This window comes from Podarcis muralis, chromosome 3, assembly GCF_964188315.1.
Source record: "Podarcis muralis chromosome 3, rPodMur119.hap1.1, whole genome shotgun sequence".
NCBI lineage: Eukaryota > Metazoa > Chordata > Lepidosauria > Squamata > Lacertidae > Podarcis > Podarcis muralis.
In genome coordinates this window covers 15,647,085-15,663,109 of record NC_135657.1, presented here as the reverse complement: position 1 = coordinate 15,663,109, position 16,025 = coordinate 15,647,085, and the positions used below count along the sequence as shown (strand labels likewise).

The window sequence follows — 16,025 nt, the reverse complement described above, 5'->3', positions numbered from 1 at the left end:
ATGAACAAATATTGGCTGGAACTCCAAAGGTTCTAATATTGTTTACTTGCTCTCCTCTCCTATTGCTTTAACCTCATCTACTGAAAATAATTCAAATAAAAATATTCTTAGAGCAATTCTGAAAAATGCTTAGGTTCAGCCTTTAAAAGGTAAAGGTAAAGGTACTCCTGCCCGTATGGGCCAGTCTTGACAGACTCTGGGGTTGTGCGCCCATCTCACCCAAGAGGCCGGGGGCCAGCGCTGTCCGGAGACACTTCCAGGTCACGTGGCCAGCATGACAAAGCTGCATCTGGCGAGCCAGCGCAGCACACAGAAACGCCGTTTACCTTCCCGCCAGTAAGCGGTCCCTGTTTATCTACTTGCACCCGGGGGTGCTTTCGAACTGCTAGGTTGGCAGGCGCTGGGACCAAGCAGCGGGAGCGCACCCCGTCGCGGGGATTTGAACCGCCGACCTTTCGATTGGCAAGCCCTAGCGCTGAGGCTTTTACCCACAGCGCCACCCGCGTCCCTGGTTCAGCCTTTGGTGACCATCAAAAACTTTGTTAACCACAAAGCAGCCACAGAAGACACCTCTCTACAGAATTATAAGTACTTAGGGTATGGTATTGTCAACACTGTTGACTCAACAGGATGCTCCTAATTTATCTTTTGAGGTCACAATGGAACATAGAGAGGTAGCAATTACTGTGATAAATAGGGCAAAAGGACTGAGCACACAAGACCAGTACACTGAACTCCACAAAAAGAACTTCACATGGCTGAACATTTCAAAATTGTAGGAACTGTGTAGCTTTGTAGCCTCTCTCATGCAAATGCATTGCCTGAACTGTCAATACTGTATTGCATTACTTTGCTTGGATTTAAGGAAGCAAATAGCCTGAATATCGTTGTCTATCCCAAACACCAACTGAACTACCAAACTAGCCCTTTGCCCCAAAATAAAATAAAAATCCCTTAGGTACTAGTTATGGTTTCTTCAAGTTTAGCTCTTATAAAAATCAAGAATAATCAGCTCTGACCAATCTTTTCACTGAAGGCTACAAAAGGCAATATTATGTGGTCTTTCCCACAGGACAGTCTAACAGATATATTCATTTTTTGCTAAATGCTGTGCATTAAATGTTTATGGAACTTCATATACATTAGAAACGGTATGTTGAAGAATTATCTAGAGCAGTGATTATCAACCAGTGTGCCGTGGCACCCTAGGGTGCCTTGAATGATAGGGGTGCCGCGGGTTCATGTTCACCTTTGACCAGTCTCTGCTGGGCTAATAAGAATGGGGGCATCCTCTTCCCAGGCCCCTGGGGGGGCAGTGTGAGCAGGCACCTCTCTTTGGGGCAGGGGGGTGGCTCAGAGATTGAGGTGGTGGCTGCAATGCCCTGAGGGCTCCCAAGAAGACAGGAGAGGAGAAGACGCTGAAGGAACACTCCACAAGGGAGGGGCATTTGAAAAGGGGTGAGAGGCTGCTGGCTCTGCAGGCAACGGGTGACATAACCAGGCTTCTGAGGCTTGGAGTGTGTTTCCCCACAAGGGAGCCACAGAAGGAACGTAGTTGGTCAAGGGAGCTATGGACTCAAAAAGGTTGAAAACTTCTGATCTAGAGATTCTAATTTAGACACTGAATATATACCACCACCATTATTATTATTATTATTATTATTATTATTATTAGTTATTTTTACCTGCCCATGTGGCTGGGTTTCCCTAGCCACTCTAGGCAGCTCCCAACAGAGGACTAAAAACAGAATAAAACTTCAAACATTAAAAGCTTTCCTGAACAGGGCTGCCTTCAGATGTCTCCATCAGTTATTATCCCAATTCTACCTAGAAACTCCTACTTTCATCTTAGGCACCAGGCAATTTTTTTACATAGTGCACACACACATTGTGATTCGCGATACAGTGGTACCTCGGGTTAAGTACTTAATTCGTTCTGGAGGTCCGTTCTTAACCTGAAACTGTTCTTAACCTGAAGCACCACTTTAGCTAATGGGGCTTCCTGCTGCTGCCGTGCCGCCGGAGTACGATTTCTCTTCTCATCCTGAAGCAAAGTTCTTAACCCGAGGTACTATTTCTGGGTTAGCGGAGTCTGAAACCTGAAGCGTATGTAACCTGAAGCGTATGTAACCCGAGGTACCACTGTATATTGCCACGTCGAATATTATGAAACCGTTACCATGAGGCTGCCCAGTTTTGGACAATGTATTGATACATCACCCAGCCCAATTATAAAGTCGAAGTTCCACACAAAACAGAACAAAAATCCATAATAATAATAATCAGCAAATACTAAATTGCAGTTCAAGATTGAAAGGAAGTTCTTCACTCTGAGTAAGGAACGGTCACACTGCTACCCACTCTTTTGCTATGCCACCTTAAGATGGTAACTGTAAAGGTGGAGTTAAATGCATTGATTAGAAAGGTTGGCCCACTACTGCCATATACTCCCCTGCTTCACAGATTTGTAATGCAATGCTTTCTGTGCATACACTGAGTTCTATGAAGCTTACTCCCATATAAGCAAGTATAAGACTGGAGTCTAATATGAAAATTTGAAACATGCAGTTAAGTGGCCATTTCTCAGCAACACAAAAAACACAGAAAAGTGACACCAAACAGCAAATCCTAAGTAGTACTAAGGAGTGTTAGAAACTGGGATAGAAAAGCCAGGAGCCAAGTGGCTTCTGGGACCTGGGTTGTGGGCGCCAAAACAAAATGTCTAGTCACCACGGGAGGTGAGGGGGCGGCAATACTTTTTATTTATTATTTTGATAAGCATTAATTAATACACAATTCACTCATGTGACACATTGTTAATATCACATTTTTAGCAGAAATTGATAATATGTTTAATTAGGTGTTTGTTTACAATAAAAATGTTGGTACTATACTTTAGTTTTCAAAACACTTTATTGTTAAACTCCTTAACATATTGTCTATCCTTAACGTATACTTTGAGGCATCAAAGAACATACATTCCAGGAATCCTTGAGTATCAACCAGGCACAAAAAATGGCACCCAGACTTTTTGAGGCGCTTGTGAATGGAGAATCTTTAGGCGAAAAATGTGCCTGGCGCCCTGCTAATTTTGAACTCTGAGTAGTACCATTCCTTCTCATGTTTCTGATGAATGCCCAAATACCAAAATGGATAATATACTACTGTCACCAGCCATGGACTCACGCATCCATTTTGCAGCATTTGTTCAAGTTAGCAAACCACAACTTCAAGTGTAAAAATGTTGTCCCCAACAAGTAATGCCCATGGTTACAAAACATCACTGCAAGTACTTCCAGAGTTCCTAAATGTAAGATGGTGCACATAAGCTATATTTTTATTTCAGAAAAGGGACACTTTCAAAATAAATCAAATAAAGGTTCCTAACAGGTTTATAAGAGATTTGAAGTAAGAAGAGATTGCTTAATTTTCTTTGTAAATTTGAAGCAGCCCAGGGAACTGCAGAGGCCACAACACACTCAATTGAGCTGGTTTCATGGGTTCTGATTTAAATAATGTTATTTTAAGCATTGTTTTTAACCTGCTGTGCATACCATTTTGCGATGCAATCATTTTTTGCCTGCCACAGAAAAACTACAAGTTTCTAAAAAGCATATGAAGAACAGACTTTCAAGTTCAGAATATAATCAATATACAAAAACAATCCAATTAGACCCCTCCCCCCAAAATAATCCTGTACAACCTATCAATCCCTGCAGCCAGGCACTGCCACAATTCCAACTGCATGTTCAGAGATACAAATATATTAACTACATAAACATTTGAGACCAAAAATATATGCTATGCAGAAGGCATCTCTCTCTTTGGTTAATACACTGAGGCTTTAGTCTGAAACACACTTACTGTTGTGTATTCCCCAGGCATACCCAACATGGTGCCCTCTAGATGTGTTGGACTCCAACCCCCATCAGTCTCAGCCAACACTGCCAATGGTAGATTATGGGAGAAGTAGTTCAAAACATCTGGAGGGATGCAGGTTCCCCAGTATACCCCACTGAACACAGCAGCCCTAACTCTGAAAAGTCAAGCATTGTTACTCTGCAAAACATTTTAACTAAGCATAATCTCTAGAATCTTCCTTCATAATTAAGGAGCACACTAGAATTATTTAAGGAAGTATATTGACAACCTTCTCTGTTTTTTGTTGCTCATACCTTCGTAAGTCATCCATCAATGCCCATTCACAAATGCTAAAACTTAACTGCATAGAAGTTTGTGTTTTTCCATGAACTGGAGAGTACATTTCCATGGACGTAATGGAACCAAATACCCATTATTAGAGATCTAGACGAATCAGTTCTCCGGGAAAAGAACTATGCAAAAATCATTACTTCTTTTACAATCTGAGCTTTAGGGAATCACACATTTGCCTCAGTAGGCAGTGAAAAGACAGTTTCCAGCAACATCGCCCATAATCAGTCCTTCTGAGACGGAACCCTACCATCACAGGAGTGTTACTAAAGTCATTTGCGATGCAATCCTTTTTTGCCTGCCACAGAAAAACTACAAGTTTCTAAAAAGCATATGAAGAACAGACTTTCAAGTTCAGAATATAATCAATATACAAAAACAATCCAATTAGACCCTCCCCCCAAAATAAAGACAGTTCAGTGATGCGATACATTGCCATAAAAAAATGTACTTTCATAGAAATCAGAGTCTGAGGGGGCTTTCTGACTATCTGTTGCAGCTTTCCCCAACAGAGGATCCCAGATACTGTTGCATTACAAGAACCATTGGCTAGGACTGACTGGGACACTGCAACCCAATACCATCAGTGCCCAAGACTGCGGAAACCTAGTCCTATTCCTGATAGAAGCAGGAAAACCAGAATTTCAGATGGACTTTTAAAAACCACGATGTCCAATTTATTCAGTAATTTACATGTCAATACTGAAAATAATGAAACTTTTCCAACTCTAAAGTATTAATTCTACGTTAGCATAAATCTGTTCACGTTTAACACATTTATATCCAATACAAAATTTGGGCAACAAAACTGTTCAAAGCTGTTCTATAAAACATTGCTCAAAGGCATAAGTCTACAACAGAATGAAAGACTATGAGAACATGCACTCCTGGGTGCTGCTGCCCAATGGACCTTCACTGTGCAACTGCAAAACAATCCCCATCCTTTCTCCAAACTTTGGAGTTGAAAGGCTCTTTATGTGCTTCCCACAGGCACCTGGTTGTCTACTGTGAGAACAGAATGCTGGATTAGATGGGCCACTGGCCTGATCCAGCAGGGCTCTTCTTAAGTTAATATGGCTGAATGACAGATTCAAAATATGCACTGAGTTTTTCCAGTCTCTGTTGACAAAAAAGTCTGTGCTCCTGGAAAGTAGCTCTTGAAGGGTAACCTCTCCCTACGAGAACACCATTTAGGGCAACGTGAGAGGTTACAGGTAGAAAAGGAAACCTAGAAACTCACCCTCCTCTGGTATAAGCACTTCCCACTTGTAAACAGAGTGGGGGAATACTTTGCCAACCCTATTCTTTGAGTTGAAATTGCTCAGTTAGAAGACAAGCCTGTTAAGTTTTAAATTTCTTGATAAAAATCAAAGCACTTTAAACAAGTTTCCATATTGATGCAGTCTGGTAAACTTAAACATGTAAAGGTTTCTAAACAGCTGAAATTAGCTGAAACTTGTGCAACAGTCTATACTCAAAAGGAACAAGCAACGCAACTACTATTAATGACTAGAGTATCTAATTGCTATGATTATATTGGCCACAGTCAGTCTTGCCCCATCTGAGCTACTAATTATGACAGATTTAATTCAACCAGTCATCGCCACTCTCTTAATATTCATCCGTATGCTACAATTCTATTGGTTACAATAAATCAGTGGCAAAAGGAGACTAAGTGAAGGGGATATTGATCTCAAGAATTGTCATTGTTAGATTACCTTGCTTGTCACTGTTGCAGTAACTAAAGTTTCCAAGGCCACATTTTGGCTTGGATAACAGCATGTTCATGGTTCCTCATGTTATGCTGCCTTGGAAGCAATACATGTTGAATCAACATAGCTAAGAACAATTAACAGTAATACAAGAAATCTCAAGCCATACATTTACTAACTCCTCCCAAGCCTCTCTTGGCATAGCACCAGTAGTTTCATGGTTACATTCCTGTAACCCAGTATTGATTTGTTAAGTACAATTTGGCTGCTTTACTCAGACCAACTAAGTCATGATTCCACTCACTATAATCATGAGTTATAACAAATCGTCACAGGCAGGGGAAGAGTAAGTATTTTCAATACCAAAAGCATGCATTTTTAAATTTGAAAATATATCAACTGCATTATTACATTTATATAGCTATAAGCCTCAATTACTACTTTCTTCTATCTCTATATTTTTAGCAGCTGCAAGTAACATCTATAACAGCTTAAAAAGATAATGTCAAATCAACCAAATCTACGAAAAGAAACATACAGCACTGCTCTGACACAATACACAGCACTGAAGGTTACTGGCTTCTTTAATTTATGTGCTGCTTCCATTATCATTCCAGCATTCAAGTCTGTACATGTGATATTGCACCCATGGCTCATGCATACTCCCCCACTGCACTTACAAACTTCTTAAACTGGAGTCTATGCATGTAACTCCCTATGTGAGTAGGCATTACAGTGGTACGTTGGTTTACAAACTTAATCCATTCCGGAAGTCCGTTCTTAAACCAAAGCATTCTGAAACCAAGGCGTGCTTTCCCAAAGCAGCGGCGGACTCAATTTACAAATAGAACACACTCAACAGGAAGCGAAACACATTCTTATTCCAAGGCAAAGTTCACAAACCAAAACACCTACTTCAGGTTTGCAGCGTTCTTAATCCAAGTTGTTCATAAACTAAGCTGTTCTTAAACCAAGGTACCACAATACTCATATGGTCCTCCACGTTTTCTCCACAATGGACAGAAAGGTCAAATAGGCTAGAGATTCTTAAGGAATTTGATCTTTGAATTTGATTCCAGCATGAATTGACCTAATCTGTACCTCTGAAGACTACTATGTAGTTCAGAACTTTGTTGTACATTGGCTTTCACACTTCCCAAATGTTCTGACTTAGTTTTCAATGCAAGGCATATCTTCAGAGAAAATAAGTGTAGAAATGCCTATTGAAGTAGATTTTTTCCTGCACACACAAGATGCAACAGACTTATGGGTGAACACTTATAAATGTGACACAGATCAGAAATCAGACTGCTTCATTCATTATTAAGTAGGGCTTATGTATAAAGTAATCTATGCATATAACTTCCAGTTCAAACTAATGTTTCCATGCCTAGTGTGGAAGACACACCTGAGGCTTGTTGTAACTGTGCAAAAAAAAAAATCAGTCCTCCACCAGCAAGGTAGGTTTGCCTACCTTCTCAACTAGAAGTAAATCACTCTACATCAATGACTGGTCCAAGATATTTTAGTGTTTAAAGTAGAGAATCCAAATGACACCACCCACATCCTGCTCAGTAACCTGAGACACAAGCCACCAAGAAATTACCTTGAGCAACTACAATTTGAATGGGGCTTAAGATAATTTCCTATTAAATTATGCCCCAAGGTTGGATCTGCTGACCTTTGCAGCACCAAAATCTGCTGCTTGATGAGGTGATTTTCACCATTCCTTTACGATAACCTAGTTCTGAATATCATAAAGATCCAAGATCTTCATTGTTAATTACTGTAGGGATGGATCATTGGAAGACAATGAACATCACATCAGAGGATGGGAAGGACTTTCCATCCCAACCCCAAAAAAACAACAACCCCGTATCACCAATCTGCTCTAGATTCCTCCAACCATTTGAAGCAGATTGTTTATTGCAAGCAGGGCATTTGCACTAGTGGAAGTATGTTACGAAGGCAGAACATTACAATAGGATATCACTATTGTACTTGAATGAGCTAAAATCATTCCAGTTATACCAACATGATTAAAATACGCTTTAATAACACAAAAAGCATCTACCATTTCATTTTATACTATGTTTTTATAGTACTATTAATGAAGTGCTGTATGTGACCAGTTTATGTTTATTTCTACTGTATATCAATATAATAACCTGTTGATTTCCCCCCTATTCCCTATTACAGCAAATTATCTACTTTTCCAGCACAATCCTACTCAACCTGTCTGTCATCCTGAGTACAGTACCTTTATATTGATGCTGGGCTAGTATTCTATTTGTTCATTTGTTCCCTCTGTGGTTCCCAGTGAGTTCTGTTGCTGCTTGGTTGCCATGTTTGTAGACCTGCTCTGACATCTTGCCATGGAAACAGTTCATAGGATGCAGACTCAGGCAGAGAGTTGCATCAGGGCATGGGGGTACTTTCTTCATAAGCATACAAAGGGATGTATTGAGGGGGGCAACTGTAGTCCGATTGTTTGTCTCTCACTCACACAAATTTTCTCATTCTCATTCTGTGTGTGTGTGTGTGTGTACACACACACGCGTGTGTACAGGCAAAGAAATGCAGTATGAGAAATTATTGTGGATTCAAGTTGACGTCCCAATCTTGGCCATAACTGCTAACATTGCCTCTACCAATGTCCCTCCCACACCATGTTCTATTTCAGCCTCTGCAAGATCTTTGTAGGTAGAACCTTACACAGGTGGTACAATCAGGGCTCAATAAGACACAGCCAAAAATGTTACACAATATAGAAATTCCAATGTGTTCAAAGCACATTTAGTATTGCAGCCAAAGTCTAACATATACAGAACTAGCAAAATGTATATGATGGTGAAACATCAAGCCTACTTCTGAAGGTAATTCTAAAAATGGTTCTTTCCTATTAAGCCTACATGCACTTGTTTTCCATATGGAAATCTCTAATCCTAGACTAATAATAATAATTATAATTATACCCTGCAGATCTGGCTGGGTTTCCCCAGCCACTCTGGGCAGCTTACAGCATATATAAAAATGTATTGTACTTTCTATACAAGTCTGAATTTTCAAAACATCTGATAAGCTGCTGGTAAAAATAAATAAAGAACTACTACACAAATGAAACCTGCATAATTACTTTCAAAGCATTGCACAAGAGCTAATCTTAACTGGCCACAAATTTGAAGTACCAGATTCATTCATGAGTGAGAGTCAAGAACCCTGTTTTCTTTTAAAACCTACACCTCATCTTGTTCACCGAGACACAAATAGACAAAAAACTTGTTTCTTAAAAACAAAACTTTTCAAAAAGATCTGCTTCCTAATTGGAAACCTTTCAATCAATCAAGCTCTAACTTTATCATTTTCTTTCTCTTTTTAACCAAGGTACAAACTTGCCCAGAATTTCAACTAAACAGAACAGTAGTTTTCAAATTATGTTCCAGGAAACCTTGGAGTTCCTTGGAAACTTTTCAGAGATCCTACCTACAAGATGATCCCTAGTGGTAGAAAAGCTTCCCTGAAAGACTGCCTAATACTGCTGCTATCTTTCTCTACAATGTGTAAATGCAGGAGTGTGTTTCTGAGCACACACTCAAGAGCAGTTTGTACACAGACCTAACCAGTAACCTAACTGAACTAAATGCACACCCAAGAATATGATAATAGTCAACAGGTGAAAACTCCCAAGAGGCAAAGTGTCTGGAATCTATTGGAGTAGAAGACTGCATCCCAAGACTAACAGAAGCTAGTTCAAGTGCTACAATTGCACATTACCATGTACTAGGAAAAACTGACCATATCAATGAATCCCAAAACCTGTCATCATAGTATCTTCCTGCAACTCCAATATACCATGATTTTAACATTGTATAAGCGCAATATAATATTCCACATCCTAAACTAAGTTAGTTTAGTCCAACCACTATTTGCTAGTTCAGCAAATATTGGAAACAGGCTGAAAGACTATAAAATATTAAAGATACATTCAAAAATATCTACCTAATGGAATCCAACACCCTTATATTGACAGCTTTACCTTTCAAAGTAATATACAAAATCCTGGTTCTGCTGATAAGGACATTTCAGCAGAAACTGGACTGCATCCCCAACCTTTAACTGTTCTGAATTCAAGTTTATCCTCTCGGTTCACATTTTTGCTCTATGCCACTGTATTTATTCATTGTTCCACCTGGTATGTTGGAAGTGCTCTTTAAAACATAACTATATTTTAAATTAAATGTGTGGTGAAAAAAAAAATTTTATACATAAATGCAGTTTGTCTACATATATTTGAGAATGATATGTGAGTACAAGCAGTATCACCGGGTTATATATTAAAGACATACCTCATAAAATCAAACAGAAAATGTCAATATTTGTTTCGAAAATAAGTAGTCTCTCACCATCAAGGACACAGGCAGCAAACTTCACAACTTTCCAGCTTTTCTGTAGCTAAAACTAAGCAGATATGACCACAGCTACTTTACAGAGGTCATCCCAGTTTATGAGATGCCATGATGTCACACAGCACAGTGTCAATCTATCAAACAAAATGGTCAGTGCTAGGAGACAAAAATATCTACAAACCAGCACATGCCACACATTGTATAGGCACACAAAAAAACAAGCAGTGAGCAGCAAAGTGGCCTCATAAATTTCCAACTCAGGATCAGGTATATAAAATTATCAGGATAGATATGGGATCTAGACCCATGTCAAATGCTTCAATTAGAGTCCATGGAGTTTCTTGAATGTGTGGAAGACATTTCCATAGGTGCAAATGTGGACCTCCTATATCTGCCAGTTCTCTCACACATCATTCTGGAGTGTCTCCGTAGGCTCAACTCTTTGGCAGGATTGAGCAGATGCAGTAGGAAGGGTGTAGGAATTTACAATACTTTGAATACAAACTTTCATTAATGCAGCTTTCTTAATTTAAAAATGTTTCCAAAGAAACATGAAAATCAGTATTATATTATGAGCAATAGAATGACATACCTAACATCTTGCTTTCCCAAGAAATAATTCCTTGAGAATAATTCATACATCTTACAAGTAACACATATGTGCATGTTAGTAGCCTATACACACACACTACTGTATATTCATTTGGCAGTTGGATGAAATACGCCTTAGTTTTAAGTCACATGTTGATTAGTTCTGCACAAGGCATGCTGCCTATAATAATTTTAAAAGTGCCAGTATTGTGTTTTTCACCTTTTTAAAAATGAAACATGTAGTCAATAAATCTGGTGGGATGAAGAGAGATTATCCAATTTAGCATGGGCAATACAGATATAGAAGCAGATTTCTGTGCTTAGTTCTTGGAAACACTGTTTGCAGGAGATTGTGAGGTTTTCTGGTAAAGTTTGGAAACCAAACAGAATTTGCCTTTACCTCCCCTGCAGTGACTGCAACAGAAGACCCAAGCTTTACATGCCAGTGGCTACTGGGAATCTGGATTCTTGCACACTTGCATACAAACGAGTGCTGTGTGTGGTCTCCTGTAGCTGGATCATAATAGCAGGACTCAACACACATCTGGTTCTAGCCACTGGATCAAGTCCACATGTATAGCACAAGATGGTCACCTTTTTTACAGTATGTGGAAGCATGTCTTCACCTAAACAGGTTATTGCTGCTGGGATAGCTCGGTTGGTACAGCATGAAACTCAATCTCAAGGTTGTGAGTTCAAGTCCCATGTTGGGCAAAAGATTCCTGCATTGCAGGGGGTTGGACAAGATGACCCTCGTGGTCCCTTCCAACTCTACAATTCTATGATTCTATTATAAAGGAGACAGCACTAACTAATATGATTAGTAAACTACCCTGCCATAAACAAGCAGCATTAAGCATGCATAGTGGAGAAGGTGTATCTAGCAATCTGGCACACAGTCTTAAGTAGACTTCAACTTCAAATACATTGTTGATGCCAGTATTCAGCACATGCCTTCTCATTAATTTACTCTGGATTCACGTCTAATGTGTGGTAAATGTAACACATATGAAAGGTAAGGATGAATATTTCTGACCTTCAGGAAAGTCCACCACATATCTGCACTATTTACAAATTAGTCAATTAGTCCACATGAACTCAACTATATAGTAGAAGCAACAGTGAACAAGGTGCATCAGGCCAGACTATCCCACATATCCTTACAAAACTAAAGACAATTAGCAAGTTACTGTTATATTGAGACATACAATTCATACAAATAGTTTGTGTTTTTTACTAGATCATTTGCTTAGTCGTCCAAAAGCAATTCTTGAAGTCTATACTCATTGTAAATAACATGTTTGATGGTATAATTACATAAGAATCAATTTTAAGAAATTAACCAGAGAAGTCAGATCACACAACTGTTTTTAAATCAATGTTAAAAGGACTAATTTAAAAATCAATCCATATTCTATTCCCAATATCACCCTAATTCAGCTGAACGGATCCATGTGTGGAAGCAAAACCCTAACCCTGAATGTATATTGCTTGCTGGATCAGGAACTATGAACACAAAAGTCCACAACAGAATATGCATCCAAAAGTCCACAACAGAATATGCATCCATCTATCCCCACTGCATTGCTTGCAATGTTGTTACATTCTTTTGTAACAAGTTATATATAAAAACTGCTTAAGTCACAAGTAGGTCTGAATTAGGTAGAATACATAGACTGGGGTTCAGCAGGTATCATTTGCCAATTTAAATTATTGTCATGGTAATGCTTTTACTATAAATCCCTAAAATGGAATTCTACAATATACTACAGGAGACAAAACTATGTACAGTGGTACCTCAGGTTAAGTACTTAATTCGTTCCGGAGGTCCGTACTTAACCTGAAACTGTTCTTAACCTGAAGCACCACTTTAGCTAATGGGGCCTCCTGCTGCCGCTGCACCGCCGCTGCACGATTTCTGTTCTCATCCTGAAGCAAAGTTCTTAACCTGAGGTACTATTTCTGGGTTAGCAGAGTATGTAACCCGAGGTACCACTGTATATTAACTTGAACATATTTCCAAGAGATAAAACATTTAGCATTCAGTCTAAGAGCCATATTTCTATGATAGCACTAGAAAGCACCATAGTCAGGATACAAATACACAGACAATACTGATGCCTAAATAACTGGGTCTGGTGACTAACACCTGGGTTATTGCACTAAGCAGTGAGTTTCTCTTCCAAACTGGCTCCTAAATTTTGCCCTCCCTCAAAAAAGAAGTTCATCTTGTAGTAAAACATTGTAGCACTCCAACTGGAAAGCCAGAACCTTTTTAGAAATATCATAAAACTAATTTGAAAATAACTCAGCTGAAGTGAATAGCACAGATAGATATAAATTCAGTACTGCACGATTCACTTCCTGTTTTGTACAGTACTGAGGATTGATTCACACAACTGCATTTTCCCAATACTTGTAGACTTTTCTTGTCTGCTCTGATTGCATGCTTACACGAATTTGTTCACCATGTGCACAAACCACTGGCATTTCTACAATGAACAGTGCATGTATAAGCACATCTCATCACAGAGATGCTTGGAAGCAGTGCTCTTGTTGAAGAAATACACATTACAATTTGAACATTCAAATCAAGCATGCAAAAAGTATACAGATCTTAAACAAGTCTAAATTTGTTATCATTATGACTTTTCCCTAGAATTCATATTTTTAAACCTAGAGTGCTATTATACTCATTGCCTCATCTAATAGGTCTCTACTGTACTTCTGTTTATCTTCCTAAAGTAATTCCTACTATCTTACATATGAAGGGACTTATTTTCTCAATTGTTTTATAAGGTTTCTTAGATACATACTGCAAAGAGCAGATATACCCTTGGTACCTTAAAGTCTTGTTTGCTTGATTGACCTGCCTTTGTGACCATGGAAGGCCAATGACTTTGGGTCTTCAATCTTAAACACTTAGAATTAATACTCTTCTCTTAGTGCCATTTACTTCTGAATAATCAGGCTTATTATCCCAATTTAAAAGATACTTGAATCTTAGAACACCCAGAAGAGATCCAAAATTAAGGAAGAACAGATGAATATATTTTTTTAAAATGGTCAATTTATTAAGATTACATTGAGGAAAGATATTACCACTGACCTTTAAAAGTCTGAGTAAAAAAACTCAAGCACACCTTCATAAATATACTTTCCTTGGTGTTTCACATGAGTAAAGAACTGGAGGAAATTTTCAGGCCCAAAAATCTGTCAGCCACCCTACAAATTCTTATATTTAATATGTAAACACGAAAGGGCTTATCATTTATTTGGCTGCAGAACATCTCCTGCTGAGATTAACTATATGTCTTCTTAGTTGTCAAGTGAATATTTATATTATGCACAAACATCTCAATCGTAAAATTTTGTATTAAAATGAATGATATCCAGAGGTAAGAAATTAGTACTAGCAGAATAATTAAGCCTGGTCTGGTGGTTAACACTGAGAACATTTATGTTATTTTCTTTTCATCTTTTACAATTATAAGCCACTTCTGATGGACATTGCCCCCAAAGCAGCCTAGAAATATTTTTAAATAAATAAAATAGTTAAAATGAAAACTTCCAGTTCAGTAATTAATAGAGGTATTCAACAGCAATCTTCCCTTTACATTTTCCTCATCTATCACAAAACCTTGCTCAACTATGTAGAAATTGTCAACACATAAGCTCATAATTAAAAAACCTCCATGCACATGTAACACAAGAGGGCAAAAATGTACAATACAGTACATACAAAAGGAGGAAGTGAACTCCTTAAAAAAAAAAAAGCATGATCAGTAATTATGTAAGTGATGTGAGAAAGATTTTTAATGGTTTACACAAAAGCCATAATTGGGCATAGGACATCACATCCTCTGAAAATACACAGCTATGTGGTTTGGGCAACATTCTTGTGTTGACCAATTGGGTGGGGGGAGGAAAGCCATGGAGGAAAGAAAGAATTAAAAGCGTTTCAGCAGGTTACTGTCCCTTTGTTTAATGAGTTAATGGAAGCCCGTTTTATCTTTTTTTAAAAAAACCAAAAACTCAATGCAATTCAATGTAAGACTACAACATTTTCTCCTCTAACGTATTATCCCCACACTCTCAAACAAAAGACAACAACGGCTATGGGTGTTTTTGTTAAACGTCTTAACCACCGTACCACAGGTCATTCTCCTTTTATCGTGCGATAGGTGCGACACCGGCGCATAAAAAATAAAAAAATCCAACCCACCAGATAATAAATGCAAAATGTCTCCTTCGATCCCACCCCTGTTCTTCTCCTTTAGAAAATAACCCTGCGACGACAGCACACCAACACAGGGAGAGAACCCCAGCCAATTAATATGGCAACAGTTATGCAGCTGAGCGAGCGATCACCCTCCCCGCCGCGGGCCGCCCAGTAATAGAAACCCCCAAGACCCTGTTTTTATTTATTTGCACGATGAACGTTTAAAGCCTCCATTACGGAAAAGGGAAGGAAAGGAAACGGGGGGGGGGGAGGAATAAGAAGAAGAGGAGGAGGAGGATTCCCTACCACGATTACATTCCCAGTTCTTTCAGACAATGGTGCTTCCCTGACTACCTCCAATCTGACAACATTTTTACACTAGGCCCAGGACCAGCACGCACAGGCAGGGAAGCGAAACCTTCGCACGCGCGAGAAAAGGAGAAGGCTCCTCGGCTGCCAGCCGCAGCAGCCTGACACCAGGAGCAAATATTTGTGGGTTTTTATTTAGGGCGGTGGGTGAACTGGGTGGCGGTGGTGGAGGGGAGAGAACAGGCGGAGGGGGGCGGGTGGAGGAGACAGGAGGCAGATAAATAAATGGCCGATGATCTACCCGGACAGAAAACGGTCTGCGATTCCTCTCCTCGGTGCTGTGCTACCCCACCGAACAACACCCCCTCCGCACACACACAAACCCTCCCGATCTCGCTCTCTCTCTCGCTCTTTTTCCTCCGGGCCCCGGGTAACCAAAGCCACACTGAATGCAAACTGCGCAGCAAAAACACTGGGGCAGGGCGAGGGAGGGAGGGAGAGGAAGAGGAGGGGGGGGGGGAGAAAGAGCAGTTCTTGTCTCCATGAGACACCATTACAAAAAGAGGGAGAGAA

General features: G+C 39.4%; 1 protein-coding gene across 2 annotated transcripts in view; it reads right to left on the bottom strand.

Moving 5' to 3' along the window:
* Nucleotides 1–15,772, bottom strand: part of FBXO11 (F-box protein 11) — a 67,800-nt gene extending 52,028 nt beyond the window's left edge. For both annotated transcript variants that reach the window (XM_028725020.2, XM_077926715.1), the window contains exon 1: nucleotides 15,754–15,772. The gene's annotated coding sequence lies outside the window, so the exon portion shown is untranslated. The remainder of the gene's footprint in view (nucleotides 1–15,753) is intronic.
* Nucleotides 15,773–16,025: the final 253 nt, after the last annotated feature.